General features: G+C 40.4%; 1 non-coding gene across 1 annotated transcript; it reads left to right on the top strand.

Annotated features, from left to right (window-relative positions):
* The first annotated feature begins 5,266 nt into the window (after nucleotides 1-5,266).
* On the top strand, nucleotides 5,267-5,373 carry LOC141694460 (small nucleolar RNA R71). The gene has a single exon (XR_012563765.1). It is a non-coding gene; the product is annotated as a small nucleolar RNA R71 (small nucleolar RNA).
* Nucleotides 5,374-16,014: the final 10,641 nt, after the last annotated feature.

The following is a 16,014-nucleotide window of genomic DNA, read 5'->3' as shown; positions in this document are numbered from 1 at the left end:
CTCCCCGATGGTAAAAATCCCATCTCCTTCAGAATCGGCTTAGTCAGAAGCCTAGTATACTCCTCCTCAGCAGCCCTATCCACCAAACGGGGCCTCACATCAGTTCCCCTCGAAGAATCAGTAGTAGGAACGGTACTGCTGCTATCAATAGTTTGAGATCTCTTAGGTGCCATTAAAACTGAGAAAAAGTGTTTGAGAGTTGTGTTTTGAGTGTAGGAGAGAGTTTTGAAGTTGAAAGTATATGGGAGTGTATATGGAGGTGTTGTGTGTATATATAGGGTATGAATTAGGTTTAGAATTAGAGTAGGAGTGGGGTTTGTGGGAGAAAAAATGTGGGTTTGTGGGTTGTTTTCTGTGCGTTTTTATGTTTTTTTGATTTTTTTGATTTTTTTTATAAGGCCGAAAAATTTTTCTGACAGAAGGGTGCCAGGCGGCCGCCCGGAATTTCCAGGCGGGCGCCTCAGACTCCAGGCGGCCGCCCGGGATTTCCAGGCGGGCGCCCCAAGGGTTTCTAGAATTTTTTTTTCTGCCTATATTTTCATATTTTTTAGGGTTTTTGGATATGGTACTAACTTCTAAAGGTCCCTAAAGTCTCAAATCTTGGGTTGCCTCCCAATAAGCGCTTCTTTTACGTCATTAGCTTGACGTAGAGGAGTTCGATCAAGTTGACGATAAAACGGCACTAACCGGTTCCCGGTTTGCTGTGTCCCCATAATAATACTTCAATCTTTGACCATTAACCTTGAATGCTTGGCTCGGATCGTTCTCAAAAATCTCCACCGCTCCATGTGGAAACACAGTTTCGACGATAAAAGGTCCAGACCACCTTGATTTCAACTTTCCAGGAAAAAGTCGGAGACAGGAGTTGAATAAAAGAACTTGTTGCCCCGGCACGAATGACGTAGGAGATAGCTTCCTATCGTGCCACCTTTTTACTCTTTCCTTGTACATTTTATTGTTCTCGTACGCTTGAAGTCGAAATTCATCATGTTCATTTAACAGAAGCATTCACTTCTTCCCAGCTACATCTAGATCAAGGTTTAATTTCTTCAATGCCTAATAAGCGTTATGCTCTAGCCCCGCAGGTAAATAACATCCCTTACCATAGACAAGTTGAAATGGGGACATCCCAAGTGGAGTCTTGTATGTTGTTCTATATGCCCAAACAGCTTCATCGAGCTTTAAAGACCAATCTTTCCTTGACAGACAAACAACTTTCTCTAGAATGCGCTGGATCTTTCTATTAGACACTTCAGCTTGACCATTAGTTTACGGATGATGGGCAGTAGCAATACGATGATTCACATTGTAGCGCTGCATCATAGAAGTGAACTTACGGTTGCAGAAATGAGACCCCTCATCACTTATGATCACTCGTGGCATTCCAAACCTTGTGAATATCTGCTTATAAAGAAAATTCAATACTACCTTTGCATCATTCGTCGGTAGAGCCTTGACTTCCACCCATTTCGAGACATAATCGACTGTCAGCAAGATGTACTAATTATTGCAGGACGAGATAAATGGTCTCATGAAATGGATTCCCCAAACATCAAAGACCTCAACTTCAAGGATCACATTTAAAGGCATCTCATCCTTTCTAGTAAGATTCCCCACTTTTTGGCAACGATCACACTTTAAAACGAACTGATGTGCATCCTTAAACAACGTAGGCCAGAAAAAACCTGCTTGCAAAATACGAGCTTCTGTCTTTTAACCATCATAATGTCCACCATAAACTGTGGAATGGAAGTCTCGTAATATCCCCTCCGTCTCACAGAATGGGATACATCTCCTGATGATCTGGTCAGCTCCATGTCTAAATAAATATGGTTCATCCCACATGTACCACTTCACCTTATGGGGAAACTTCTTCTTTTGAGCTGTATTCATATTAGGAGGCATTATATTGGTAACAAGATAGTTCACAATATCTGTGAACCATGGCTCTTCCTCCTGAACTGCGAACAACTGCTCATCCGAAAAAGATTCGTTGATCAATGTCTGATCATGGGAAGTAGAATCAGAATTCTCTAATCTAGAGAGATGGCCAACTACTTGATTCTTAGTACCTTTTCGATCCTTGATCTCTAACTCAAATTCCTATAGCAAGACCACCCAACGAATAAGTCTAGGCTTCGAATCCTTCTTTGAGACCAAATAACGAATGACAGCGTGATCAGTGAATATTATCACCTTTGTCCCAAGCAGATAAGATCGAAATTTTTCGAAACCAAAGACTATAGCCAAGAGCTCCTTCTCAGTAGTGTTGTAGTTCATTTGAGCTCCATCAAGCGTCTTACTAGCATAGTAGACCACATGAAAAAGATTATTCTTGCGTTACCCAAGAACTGCTCCCACTGCATAATCACTCGCATCACACATCATCTCAAAAGGTTCTGTCTAATCAGGTGCCGTAATAACTGGTGCAGTTATCAAACTCTTCTTGAGAGTCTCGAATGCCACCAAACATTCATCATCAAATTTGACAAGCACATCTTACTCGAGCAACTTGCACAACAGCTTAGATATCTTCGAGAAGTCCTTGATGAAATGCCGATAAAAACTGCATGACCAAGAAAATTATTGATTCCTTTCACAAAAATAGGTGGTGGAAGATTTTCATTGACTCCCACCTTGGCTTTATCCACCTCAAGGCCTTTGCTACAGACTTTATGCCCAAGAATAATGCCTTCACGCACCATAAAGTGACATTTTTCCCAATTGAACACCAAATTAGTTTTCACACACCTTTTTAGCACCGAACAAAGATTATTCAAACATTCATCAAATGAATGTCCAAAGACGGAAAAGTCATCCATGAACACTTCGACATTATTTCCAATCATATTAGAGAATATAGCCATCATACATCTCTGAAAAAGTGGCAGGTGCACCACATAAGTCAAACGAAACTCTCCGAAAAGCAAATTTGCTAAATGTACAAGTGAAAGTAGTCTTTTCTTGGTCTTCTGGTGCAATGCAAATCTGATTATAACCCGAATAGCCATCCAGAAGACAATAATACTCATGACCAGCCAACCTGTCAAGCATCTGATCAACAAATGGAAGAGGGAAGTGATCCTTCCTCGTCGCTTTGTTTAACTTTCTGTAATCCATGCATACCCTCCATCCTGTGACTGTTCGAGTGGGGATGAGCTTGTTCTTCTCATTTGCTACCACAGTTATACCTCCTTTCTTAGGTACATATTGCACGGGGCTCACCCAAGAACTGTGAGATAGTGGATATCTGATTCCTGCATCCAGCCACTTCAGAATTTCTTTCTTCACCACTTCTTTCATGATAGGATTAAGTCTTCACTGTTTCTCAACAGTCGGCTTACTACCTTTCTCTAGCAAAATTATATGCATGCAGTACGAAGGGCTGATCCCTTTTATATCTACTATAGTCCATCCGATGGCCGGTTTGAATTCTCTCAAGATCCTCAAGAGCTTATCCTCCTCACTACCTGAAAGGTCAAATGCAATAATAATAGGCAAAGTACATACATCACCTAAAAAAGCATACCTCAAGTGTTCAGACAATGGTTTAAGCTCCAAAGTCGGTGCTTCCTCAATAGATGGTTTGAGCTTTCCCTCAGCATTCTTGAGATCAGTATTACCAAGAGATTCAAATGGCATGTCTAGCTTTCGCTTCCAAGGAGAAGCATTTAGATATTGTAGTTGCTCATTGCCTTCCTCATCTTCACTGTCAAATTCCCCCACTAAGGCTTTCTCTAAGGCATCAGACTTTAGCACATGATCAAGTTCTGAAGTTACCGCATAATCAATCAAATCCACCTTTAAGCACTCCTCATCTTCTGTATGGAATTTTATCACATTGGATACATTGAAAGTAACATCCTGATCTTGCACACTCATAGTAAGCTCACCTTTTTGCACATCTATCAAGGTACGGCCTGTAGCGAAGAAAGGTCGTCCCAAGATTATGGGAATCTTCTTATCTTCCTCGAAGTCCAGAATGACAAAGTCTGCAGGAAAGATGAGCTTATCCACCTTTACTAACACGTCCTTCATGATGCCTCGTGGGTATGTAATAGAATGATCAGTCAATTGTAGAGACATGTAAGTGGGCTTTGGATCAGGCAGATTCAGCTTTTTGAAGATAGACAACGGCATCAGATTGATGCTTGCTCCTAAATCGCAAAGGTACTTGTCAAAAGACAACTTGCCAATGGTGGAAGGAATGGTCAAGCTACCAAGATCTTTAAGCTTTGGAGGAAGTTTTTGTTGTAGCAAAGCACTGCACTCTTCCGTTAGAGCAACGGTATCAAGGTAATCCAGTTTCACCTTCCTTGAAAGAATACTCTTCATGAATTTTGCATAACTAGGCATTTGCTCCAGAGCCTCAGCAAAGGGTATGTTGATGTGAAGTTTCTTGAACACCTCTAGAAACTTACCAAATCGCTTATCTAGCTTTTGTTTTTGCAATCTCTTAGGAAAAGGTGGTGGATGATAGAGTTGTTTCTCCCCTGTATTACCCTCAGGCAGAGTGTGCTCAACAGTAGTCTTCCTTGGTTCCGCCTCTTTCTCCTTTTGCTTCTCCTCTTCATCTACCACTTCAGCTTCTCCATCTTTTGCTTTTTCAGCATCAGCAACTTTTCCAGACCTTAAGGTGACAGCCTTGACTTATTCCTTAGCTTCCTTCCTGCCTGGCACTTCAGTATCGCTGAGAAGTGTGCCAGGTTGGCGAGGATATGATTTCCTTTGAGCATAATGCTGAGGTTGCATGAATCCAGGTGGATTAAACTGTTTACTTACATGTTGCTGATATGGTTGCTGAACAACATTCTGATTGTTGCTCCAGCTGAAATTGGGATAATTTCTATTGTTAGGATGATAAGTACCTGGCACAGGCTGCTGCGGTCGCTGATAATTGTTCATATACTTAACAGATTCATTAACAAGAGAACACTGATCCGTACCATGAGAGCCTGTACAAAGATCACATACCATAGCTATCTGATTGACTCCATAGTTGGCTAAAGAATCGACCTTCAAAGACAGCGCTTGGAGCTGCGCTGCAATAGTTGTAGCTGCATCAACTTTCAGAATACCTGCTACCTTCCCAGGCATCATCCTTTGAGTTGGATTCTGATGCTCGTTTGTAGCCATAGTTTCAAAAAGATTATAAGCCTCAGTATAGCTTTTGGCCCACAAGGCGCCTCCAGCTGCTGCATCGAGCATGGACCGAGATTGGGCCCCCAAACCATTGTAGAACCCAGTGATCATCATCCAGTTAGGCATAACATGATGTGGATACTTTCTCAACATCTCCTTGTAGTGCTCCCAAGCTTCGCACATAGATTCTCTTGGTTGCTGCGCAAACTGAGTAAGAGCACTCCTCATAGCTGCAGTCTTGGCCATTGGATAGAATTTCACCAGAAACTTTTGCGCAAGATCTTCCCAAGTAGTGATGGACCCAGCTGGTTCAGAATATAACCAGTCCTTAGCTTTATCCCTAAGAGAGAATGGGAAAAGCCTCGGCTTGATAGCCTCATCAGTAACACCATTATATTTGAAAGTACTACATATCTCGACAAAATTCCTGATATGCATATTGGGATCTTGAGTCGCATCACCTTCGAAAGAAACAGAATTCTGCACCATCTAAATAGTGCCCATCTTGATTTCAAAAGTGTTAGCCTAAATAGCCGGATGAAGGATGCTTGACTGAATGTCATCAATTTTAGGCCGAGAAAAGTCCATAAGAGCTGGATCTGCTGCTGGAACTATACGATCACCCATGATTACTGGTTCTTTCTGCTCACTCTCCTTATCCGAATCTGCAAAATCTATCTTCTCTGGAATAACAAGATCTGAGTCTGTCTCCTTAGCCGTATCTAGAGTCCTCTTGTGAGCGCGAGAACGTGTTTGCATAAATGCTCGCTAGAGTACCTAAAACACAACCGGAAACAATAAGTAACACGTCTTAATCAATGAGTCCTAATGACCACTGATGGCAAGTACATAAACTAAACAAATACGCCGATTCCCCGGCAGCGGCGCCAAAAACTTGTTAGGCACAAAACACACGCTAATAATTTACGCAAGTATACGTGTTCGCAAGTAATATAGAATAGTATCTAGTTCGTTCCCACAGAGACTCAGACTAAATATGTTCAATTAACATTCACTCACCAATGTATGATTACATCTCAATGTCAAGATAATAACACTTAAGATTGATTAACTAATTATTAACTAGAATTAACTACTAGAATAAAACACTTAAACAATACTTGAATTGACTATATTAAACACACACGAGATTATAACTTCATTACTACTTCCTTCAATAGTCATTGTTATTACCCTTAGCATGTAACGGTGATGATATTAATCGAACAACACGAAACTGGTAAAAGCCAACTTTCGTTGTACTAATACCATTCTACCAAACATCCACAATTAAGATAGAAGTTGAATAGGCATCAATTATATTGAGACCCTATATGTCTACAAAATTTGACAACATAACGATTTAAGCGCAAGTTATTCATTATGATTACACAGGGCAAGTAAAATGGTTAGAGTTACCCACTAATCACGCATACATATACATGAACCTATGGTAGCATGGCAAGTTCTAAATCTCAAGATTCACAGAGATTAACAGACTATCTTATATGTTTGCGATGCACATAAAATGAATAAGCACAACCTATGCTAGATATTATACAATCATCACACACCAAGGTATTAAACAACTAACTAAAGAAATCCATAGTAAACCCGTTACGACCCCATGATCACGATTAACCCATGATAGAACTCATCCTCACCATGGGTTCATACGAAAAGATGATAATAATACACAGTATAAACTAATAAAAATACTTATTAAAACCAGAGTACGTAACAAGAGTAATAAGGTTTAAAGTAAGAAAACTAGCATCCACTGTTACAATGAATAAAAGAATCACAAGAAAATGTTTGCTTCGTCTTCTTTGTTGTGATGTGCTAAAACGGTCTTCTTTCTTCTCTCCTTGCTCCTTGCTTGATACCACACGTCGTGAAACGTCTCTGAAGATTACTTATATAAAATCCCACAAGAACCAGCCATCTCAGAAGTCCATCAGAATAAGAAGTATAAAAATCAGATTTTAATTTCCCGTCTCCGGGTGGCCGCCCCAGCTTCCCGGGTGGGCACCCCAGCTCCCAGGCGGCCACCCTAGATCCTGAGCGGGTGCCCAGCAGGTTACTGGAAAATATCACATTCTGCCCCTCATTTATGCTGCATTCTGCTCCTAACTTCCCACAACCAATGCCAAGCACTTCCGAGGCTTATTTTTGATGAATTCTTCCTACATACGCAAGTTATACCCTGAACTGCAAAACACTAGAAAAAATGCTTCAAATACACAAAGTACTTGATTTTAAGATATCAATTCAAGCCTTTATAAGATGTTCTAAGTGATATAAAATGCCACTTATCACTGGTGGCTTTGTGAAAGCAATTGTTGGCATAATTGCTTTACTCACTTGATTATTGAGCACCTTTCCCCCCCTCACTCTTAGAGCTTTATTTCTTCCCCTTTTTGTTATCATCAAGCTGAGTAGAGGAGGAGGTCTGTGTAGCCACCAGTTTCTGAAGCAAGTCTGTTTGGTGAGCTTGGTGTAGATGGATTGCTGTAAGAGAAGCTTCCATAGCAATCATTCTTTTGTCCAAGGAATCCATCTTGGTTGCAAGATCAGAGTTTTTCCTGAGCTGTCTTTTGATGTCTATCATTGTTGTCTCTGGAAGTCTAGCTTCCAACTTGTCAGATATGTCTTTCTTGAGTTGATCAACTTCATTTTTAATGAGGGAGACATTTTGACTTTGTTGGTAGCCTGATATTTGCTGTAGTTTGAGAGATGCAAGATGTGCTTAAAGAAGCCTCTTGTTGCTAGCATTTGTGGCTGATTGAAATGTAGACTGTGTTTGGCTAATAAGTTGGATGAGTGTCGTCTTGAAATATTGATCATCATACTGCTTTGAGAATGCCCAAGATGGCATGCCTGATCTAGAACTAGGGCCAACTTCTCCCCTATGTCCAATGGCTCTTCTTCACTATCTCCACCCTTACCTCCAAAGAATTCTTCTGAACCACCACTCTCATAATCAACATCACCGGCTGTTTAATCGAACAACACGAAACTGGTAAAAGCCAACTTTCGTTGTACTAATACCATTCTACCAAACATCCACAATTAAGATAGAAGTTGAATATGCATCAATTATGTTGAGACCCTATATGTCTACAAAATTTGACAACACAATGATTTAAGCGCAAGTTATTCATTATGATTACACAGGGCAAGTAAAATGGTTAGAGTTACCCACTAATCATGCATACACATACATGAACCTATGGTAGCATGGCAAGTTCTAAATCTCAAGATTCACAGAGATTAACAGACTATCTTATATGTTTGTGATGCACATAAAATGAATAAGCACAACCTATGCTAGATATTATACAATCATCACACACCAAGGTATTAAACAACTAACTAAAGAAATCCATAGTAAACCCGTTACGACCCCATGATCACGATTAACCCATGATAGAACTCATCCTCACCATGGGTTCATACGAAAAGATGATAATAATACACAGTATAAACTAATAAAAATACTTATTAAAACCAGAGTACGTAACAAGAGTAATAAGGTTTAAAGTAAGAAAACTAGCATCCACTGTTACAACGAATAAAAGAATCATAAGAAAATGTTTGCTTCGTCTTCTTTGTTGTGATGTGCTAAAACGGTCTTCTTTCTTCTCTCCTTGCTCCTTGCTTGATACCACACGTCGTGAAATGTCTCTGAAGATTACTTATATAAAATCCCACAAGAACCAGCCATCTCAGAAGTCCATCAGAATAAGAAGTATAAAAATCAGATTACCCCAGCTTTCCGGGTGGGCACCCCAGCTCCCAGGCGGCCACCCTAGATCCTGAGCGGACGCCCATCAGGTTACTGGAAAATATCACATTATGCTCCTGATTTCTGCTGCATTCTGCTCCTAACTTCCCACAACCAATGCCAAGCACTTCCTAGGCTTATTTTTGATGAATTCTTCCTACATACGCAAGTTATACCCTGAACTGCAAAATACTAGAAAAAATGCTTCAAATACACAAAATACTTGATTTCAAGACATCAATTCAAGCCTTTATAAGACGTTCTAAGTGGTATAAAATGCCACTTATCACTGGTGGCTTTGTGAAAGCAATTTTTGGCATAATTGCTTTACTCACTTGATTATTGAGCACCTTTTGCCCCCCCCTCACTTTTAGAGCTTTGTTTCTCCCCCTTTTTGTTATCATCAAGCTGAGTAGAGGAGGAGGTCTGTGTAGCCACCAGTTTCTGAAGCAAGTCTGTTTGGTGAGCTTGGTGTAGATGGATTGCTGTAAGAGAAGCTTCCATAGCAATCATTCTTTTGTCCAAGTAATCCATCTTGGTTGTAAGATCGGAGTTTTTCCTGAGCTGTCTTTTGATGTCTATCATTGTTGTCTCTGGAAGTCTAGCTTCCAACTTGTCAGATATGTCTTTCTTGAGTTGATCAACTTCATTTTTAATGAGGGAGACATTTTGACTTTGTTGGTAGCCTGATATTTGCTATAGTTGGAGAGATGCAAGATGTGCTTAAAGAAGCCTCTTGTTGCTAGCATTTGTGGCTGATTGAAATGTAGACTATGTTTGGCTAATAAGTTGGATTAGTGTCGTCTTGAAATATTGATCATCACACTGCTTTGAGAATGCCCAAGATGGCATGCCTGATCTAGAACTAGGGCCTACTTCTCCCCTCTGTCCAATGGCTCTTCTTCACTATCTCCACCCTTACCTCCAAAGAATTCTTCTGAACCACCAGTCTCATAATCAACATCACCGGATGTTGAAGGCAAAGTTGTGATGGCATCCTTAGCTCTTTGTATGGACTGTATGGTGTGCACCAAGTTTAGCATCATTTCTGCATTGTCATTGTCCAGTCCAGCTAGAAGTTGATATGCTGGAACAGGGTAAGTAAATGTCTCACCATCTAAGGAGGTAGAATCTATAACAGCTTTAGTTTGCTGAGATAGTCCCTCCCTGTCTGCATCCTGGACATTCATTAACTCACTTACAATGACATCTACCCTTATGTCTCCTGTACCTACATTTCTCTCATTATCTCTCTTTTCTTGCATCAAGGTCTCACCTTGGCTCCCCACCCTCACCTTCACTATCTAAGGTGGGACTCCTCAAACTCACTTTTGCTAGTCCTGAAGAAATGGACTGCATTGGATCACTCCTTTTGTCTCCTTTTTCCTGGGAGCAACCCAGACTCTCACTCATGTCACTACCTTCCCTCAATCCTAATAGTGATTGCACAATTACTAAGTCATCTGCACTTGTAACTATAGTTGAACTTTGGAGTTGTGCAGAGACACCCGACGGATGAGAAATGTGACGACTGAGAATTTTGCGACGTAATTAAGTGAATAAAGTGAGATTTATGTGAATTGATTATAATTATTTGATTAAGTGTTGATAAATTGTCTTTACAGTATACTAGAATTTAGGAGTGTAAATAGAAGCGTTCCAATTTAAAGAGTCAGCTTAGGAGTTAAGTTGTGTTGTCGGGCCGTCAGGTAGAACGGAACCCGTCCTTAAAAGGGGTTAAGATATTTAAAATGTGAACTATGTGTTATTATATGAAATGAAATGTTTAAGTAAAGTATTGCGTGCTAGTGACGAGTCGATCGATAATGAGAAGCGTAATTGAAACGCTGAGCGTCGGGCCGTTAGGCTGAACGTGACCCGGTACGCGTAGAAAAGAATAAAGATTAAAGAAGGACAAATTTTATGATCAGACATGAGTTGAGATGTGTTCGTATGTGTGCTTACTTGTCTGTATGTATGATTACGTGATTTGTTGACATTTTTATGAATTTAAGGGAATTAATTGATTTAAATGAGGTTTATTTAACCTTCGCGCATTTTTATAAAATTATCTGAATAAGATAAAGGTATGAGATTTGTTCTGTTACCTTCGTATTAGTCCTAGAGACTTTCTAAAAATGATGGGCGAATTTAATTGGTGATCGTTCCATTTTAAATTGATTTTTATGTGATAAAATGCTATTATTAGCACGAACTTGCAAAAATCATAAAAAATCAACCGTTCGCTCAAAAGTTTATTATGAATAATGGCTGGAAAGCTAATTTCGAGATCTACGTCTTAAAATCATCATTCGTAATAATTTTCGACTTTCCGAGAGGGATACACTCAATATTTGATTTCTATCTTATTTAAGTAAAAAGAAAAGATTAATCAAACATGAAAAGGAGATTAGTTAATTACTAAAATACCCCTGTCCTCTAAACATATATATAAACTCATTTCCTCATCCTTCTCTTCTTTTCCACCCGGCACTTTCTCTCATTCTCTCATCTCTCTCACTCTCGAAGCTCTCTTTTCTCTCTCTCTATTTTCCTCTCGGTATATCTCTCTTCTTCACTTGATTTTTATGGATTCTTCTATAGAATTTCATTCTTGTTCCATATATGACCTTTGATCCAATTGCATGTATAGTTTGATACTTGCATGCAGATGTGTGCGTGTGTGTAGGTTCGGCTATGCCGAGTTGTCAAGATGATGTGAATTTGTGGTGATCATGTCTTGTATGTGTTTGTTTTTGTGATTTTTAGAAGTAATCAGATGGTTTATGGTAGGATACCCTCGAATGAGGGCACCACCCTGAGGCCACCGCCACCGGTGATGAACTTCGGTGAAACGGTGGTGAGTGATGATGTAAACACTGAGCTCTACTACACCAAAACTTATTCTTTTGATTGTTGCATATGTTATTCTTGAAAAAAACCGAATGGTTTTGGTCTTGGAAGTTATTGATTTGATTCTTGTTGGCTAAAGTGATTATGAGTTGATATAAGGATGGTTAATGGTTTAGAAGTAGTAAAAATTATTATTGCATGCTAATCTTTGGTTCGGCATTTGTACTAATGAAAAGGGAATTGGATTTTTGTGACTAAATTCTTAGTGTAAACTAAGCTTAATTAGTGAAAATGTGATTTCATGTGGTTTAGAGGAAGAATTAGTGATGCATGTCATTGTTTGGTTCTTAAATTGTGATTTAAAACTTTGCATGACAAGATTGATCTTTGCATGTGTGATCTTGAAAAACCCGAATGGATCTTATGCTTAAAAAGAGAATTAAGTTGATTTTTGTGAGTTTAAATGCTAATTATCTTAGTGGCTAGTGAGAACTTGGTTGCATGATAATGATTGTTTGATGGTTGTTTGAAAGTGATAAGTTGAATGGAGTGTTTAATGGAATTAGGAAGAAGAAATTCGAATATAAACATGAGATTATAAGTTGCCATGGTTCGAATTTTATTGATAAAGAAAGAAGTAGATTGGTGTGTTGTTCTTGCTTGGATTCATTAGAATTTAGGATTAAACCATGGAAAGATGATTGCATGCTATGTATAAGATCAAAAATTGAAATGCATGTCGTTGTTCTTGAAAATTCGAATGTTCTAGTTGTTTTTATGAGAATATTAAGTTGGATTAAGTGCATATTTGATTGATTATATGTTATATGGATTTGGTATGAAAATTTGCTTGAATTTGGGAGATGTTTATAGAAAGGCCGAATGGTTTATAGTATTTAAAAGGTCAAATTCTAATTTAAGTGCTTGAATTGATCAAGGAGATTAGTTAGGGATTGTATGTGAGATTTTTTGCCTAATTTGCTATGTTTGGTTCAAATTAAAGTATAAAAGAAAGGATATGATTGATTTATGTTAACTATGGTTGTCGTGTTGGTTTAAAGATAACTTTAGGGTCATTATTATAAGTTTTGTCGTTTGTTTATTCGTATAAGAATTTCTAGTATAAAGAGCTATGTGTACTAATATAAAGTATAATTTGATTTCGAGTCGAGACTCCCACATCTATATAAGGGGCCTCCCCCCACAGATCAGAACTACATTTTGACTTGATCCTTGGCAATCAGCAAGGTACAAAGGCATCTTGTTAAGGCAGATTGAGTCACGAAACACAAGAGCAGTCAAATCGAGCCTCGAAGCTCACGTTCCTCAGCAATAAATACATCAATTATATATATTAGTTTTTAATCCATAACATTTGGCACCGTCTATGGGAAAGCACAACAACAACCATGGCGAGAACACGGAGAACAATTAGAGCTGTGGAGGAAGGAACACCATCGGGGACAACCCAGGTGATTTCATCAACCGTAGAGATACCCCCTCACTCAACTTATGCATCTACTCAAGGGGAAGCCCAGATAAGGGCAACTCAACATCAACCACAAGGGATGAATCCCCCGGCTATTCAAGGTACGAATCCTTAAGTTCAACAAGTACATGTACCTGTGAATTCTCGACCCGTCGGGTATGAATATTCAACTGTTGTTACTACTAACCCCCTTATGGGATGCCCCTTTACCCCGAGTTTGGAGAAAGCGGACATGCTGGGCGAAGTGAAGCACGAGGGCAATCGCCCCCTACATACGAGGTTTGGCTCCTATCCCCGAGGATCGGGAATTTTCTGGTCCTTACACTGAGAGAAACTCCGAATCTTCGGATGATGAAGTAGCCTCAAGAAGGAGGCGTGCTGGCAAAGAGCCGATGGCTGATGGAAGCCAACGCCCTCAAAGCACCCAAGGGGTGAATCCCCAAGAAGTGCAGGAAAGGATCAGGGCTCATGAGGCTGAGATTCAAAGGCTGAGGCGCGACTTGGAGGCTCACCAGACCACCCGACCCCAAGCACCTCCTAGAGGGAGAAATCCTCCTCCCATCATAGACCTGGACGGTCCGATGCAGAGAAGGGTTGTTGTCCCAAGGGCTGATCCAAGCAATCTTCTTCCCCTTGGAGATCCTGATGATCCTACTCCACCCTTCACTGAAGGAATAATGAATACCCATATCTCAAGGAAGTTCAAGATGCCAACTATCAAAGCTTATGATGGCACGGGAGATCTCGCTAATCATGTTAGAACATTCTCTAATGCACTGTTGTTGCAGCCCGTGAATGATGCTATAAAGTGTCGGGCCTTCCCTCAAACCCTGTCGGGTATGGCTCAAAGGTGGTACAGTCGCTTACCCCAAACTCTATTGGGTCATTCAGAGAATTAAGCCAGGCTTTTATTAAGCAATTCATCAGTGGGAGAGTTCATGAGAAAAGTTCTGCATCTCTTATGAGCATTATGCAGGGGACAAAGAAATCCTTGAGAGATTACCTGAATCGTTCCACAAAGGAGGCTTTAAAAATCCCAGACCTTGATGATAAGGTAGCCATGATAGCACTGCAACAAGGAACTAGGGATGAGTTTTTTAAGATGTCCTTGGCCAAATGCCCCCCTGAAAGCATGTTGCAGCTCCAGGAGAGGGCAGGGAAGTATATCAAAGTCGAAGAAAGCATGAGGAAGACCGTAGTAAGTAATGAGCCCGCTGTAGGCAAGAAGCAGAAGACTGATCTGGAGTATATCGCTAAGGACAAGTATCCTAGAACCGAGCAAAACCCTGATTCAACCCCCAAGAAGGGAGGACCTGGGCAAAAGTTCACCGAATACGCTAAGTTGAATGCTCCTAGAAGCCAGATCTTGATGGAAATCGAGAAAGATCGAGATATTCGTTGGCCTAAGCCCCTGAAGGTTGATCCTGCCAAGCTAGACAAGAGCAAGTATTGCAGATTTCACAAAGATGTTGGTCACGACACCGATGAGTATAGGCATCTGAAAGATGAAATTGAGTTCCTCATTCGAAAAGGAAGATTGAACAAATACACTGGAGAAGGAGGGGACAGGAATAATAATGGAAGGAAAAACATTGAAGATCGTAGGAGGGACCAAGACGATCAGGGGCGAAACCCCCAGCCTAGAGGACCAGTTATAAATGCAATTTATGGAGGGCCGCGACCTCGAGGGCCTATGATAAACACGATCTTTGGGGGTCCAACTGCTAATGGATTATCCAAAAACTCCAGAAAAGCATATACTAGAGAGGTTATGCATATTGTTGGAGAAGCCCCGAAGAGGGCCAGGACAGAAGTAACATTGGCTTTTGATGATTCTGACCTAGAGGGTGTGAAGTTTCCTCATGACGACCCGCTGGTCATAACACCGGTAATAGGAAATAGCCCGGTCAAGAGGGTCCTTGTGGATAATGGTGCTTTAGTGGATATCTTGCTCCATGATGCCTTTCTAAGGATGGGGTATAACGACTCCCAGTTGACACCAACCGACATGCCGATATATGGATTTACAGGAGTAGAATGTCCTGTGGAAGGGATAATCAAGTTTCCAACCACCATAGGTCCGGAACCAAGGCAAGCAACGCAGATGTTGGACTTTGTGGTGGTAAAGGCTAGTTTAACTTATAATGCTTTCATGGGGAGAACAGGGATACATGCCTTCAAGGCAGTCCCTTCTTCCTACCATTCAGTTATGAAGTTTCCTACCCGGAATGGGATTGGAGAGGAGAGAGGAGATCAAAAAATGGCTAGAAGCTGTTATGTAGCCTCCTTGAGGGCAGATGGAGTTGGGGGGCAGGTTCTGCCTATTAAAAATCTGGATATCCGAGAGAATGATGAGAAAAGAGGAAAACCAGCAGAAGACTTGGTTTCAAAATTTTTTTAAGGATCTTATTGGCAAGACTATGGAAGTCTATGTTGATGACATGTTAGTCGAGAGTCTAGTAAAGACTGATCATATAGCCTATTTGAGGGAAGCTTTTGAGGTCCTGAGGTACCACAAAATGATGTTAAATCCTACAAAGTGTGCTTTCGGAGTAGGGTCTGGAAATTTTTTAGGATTAATGGTCTCCAAGAGAGGAATCGAGGCTAATCCCGATAAAATAAAGGCAATCCTGGACATGGAACCACCAAAAACTATCAAGGATGTTCAGAAGCTCACAGGAAGGGTTGCTGCTTTGGGACGATTCATCTCTAAGTCAGGAGACAAGTGCTTATCATTCTTCAA

Source organism: Apium graveolens, chromosome 10, assembly GCF_009905375.1.
Source record: "Apium graveolens cultivar Ventura chromosome 10, ASM990537v1, whole genome shotgun sequence".
NCBI lineage: Eukaryota > Viridiplantae > Streptophyta > Magnoliopsida > Apiales > Apiaceae > Apium > Apium graveolens.
This window is presented reverse-complemented; position numbering and strand designations above follow the sequence as displayed.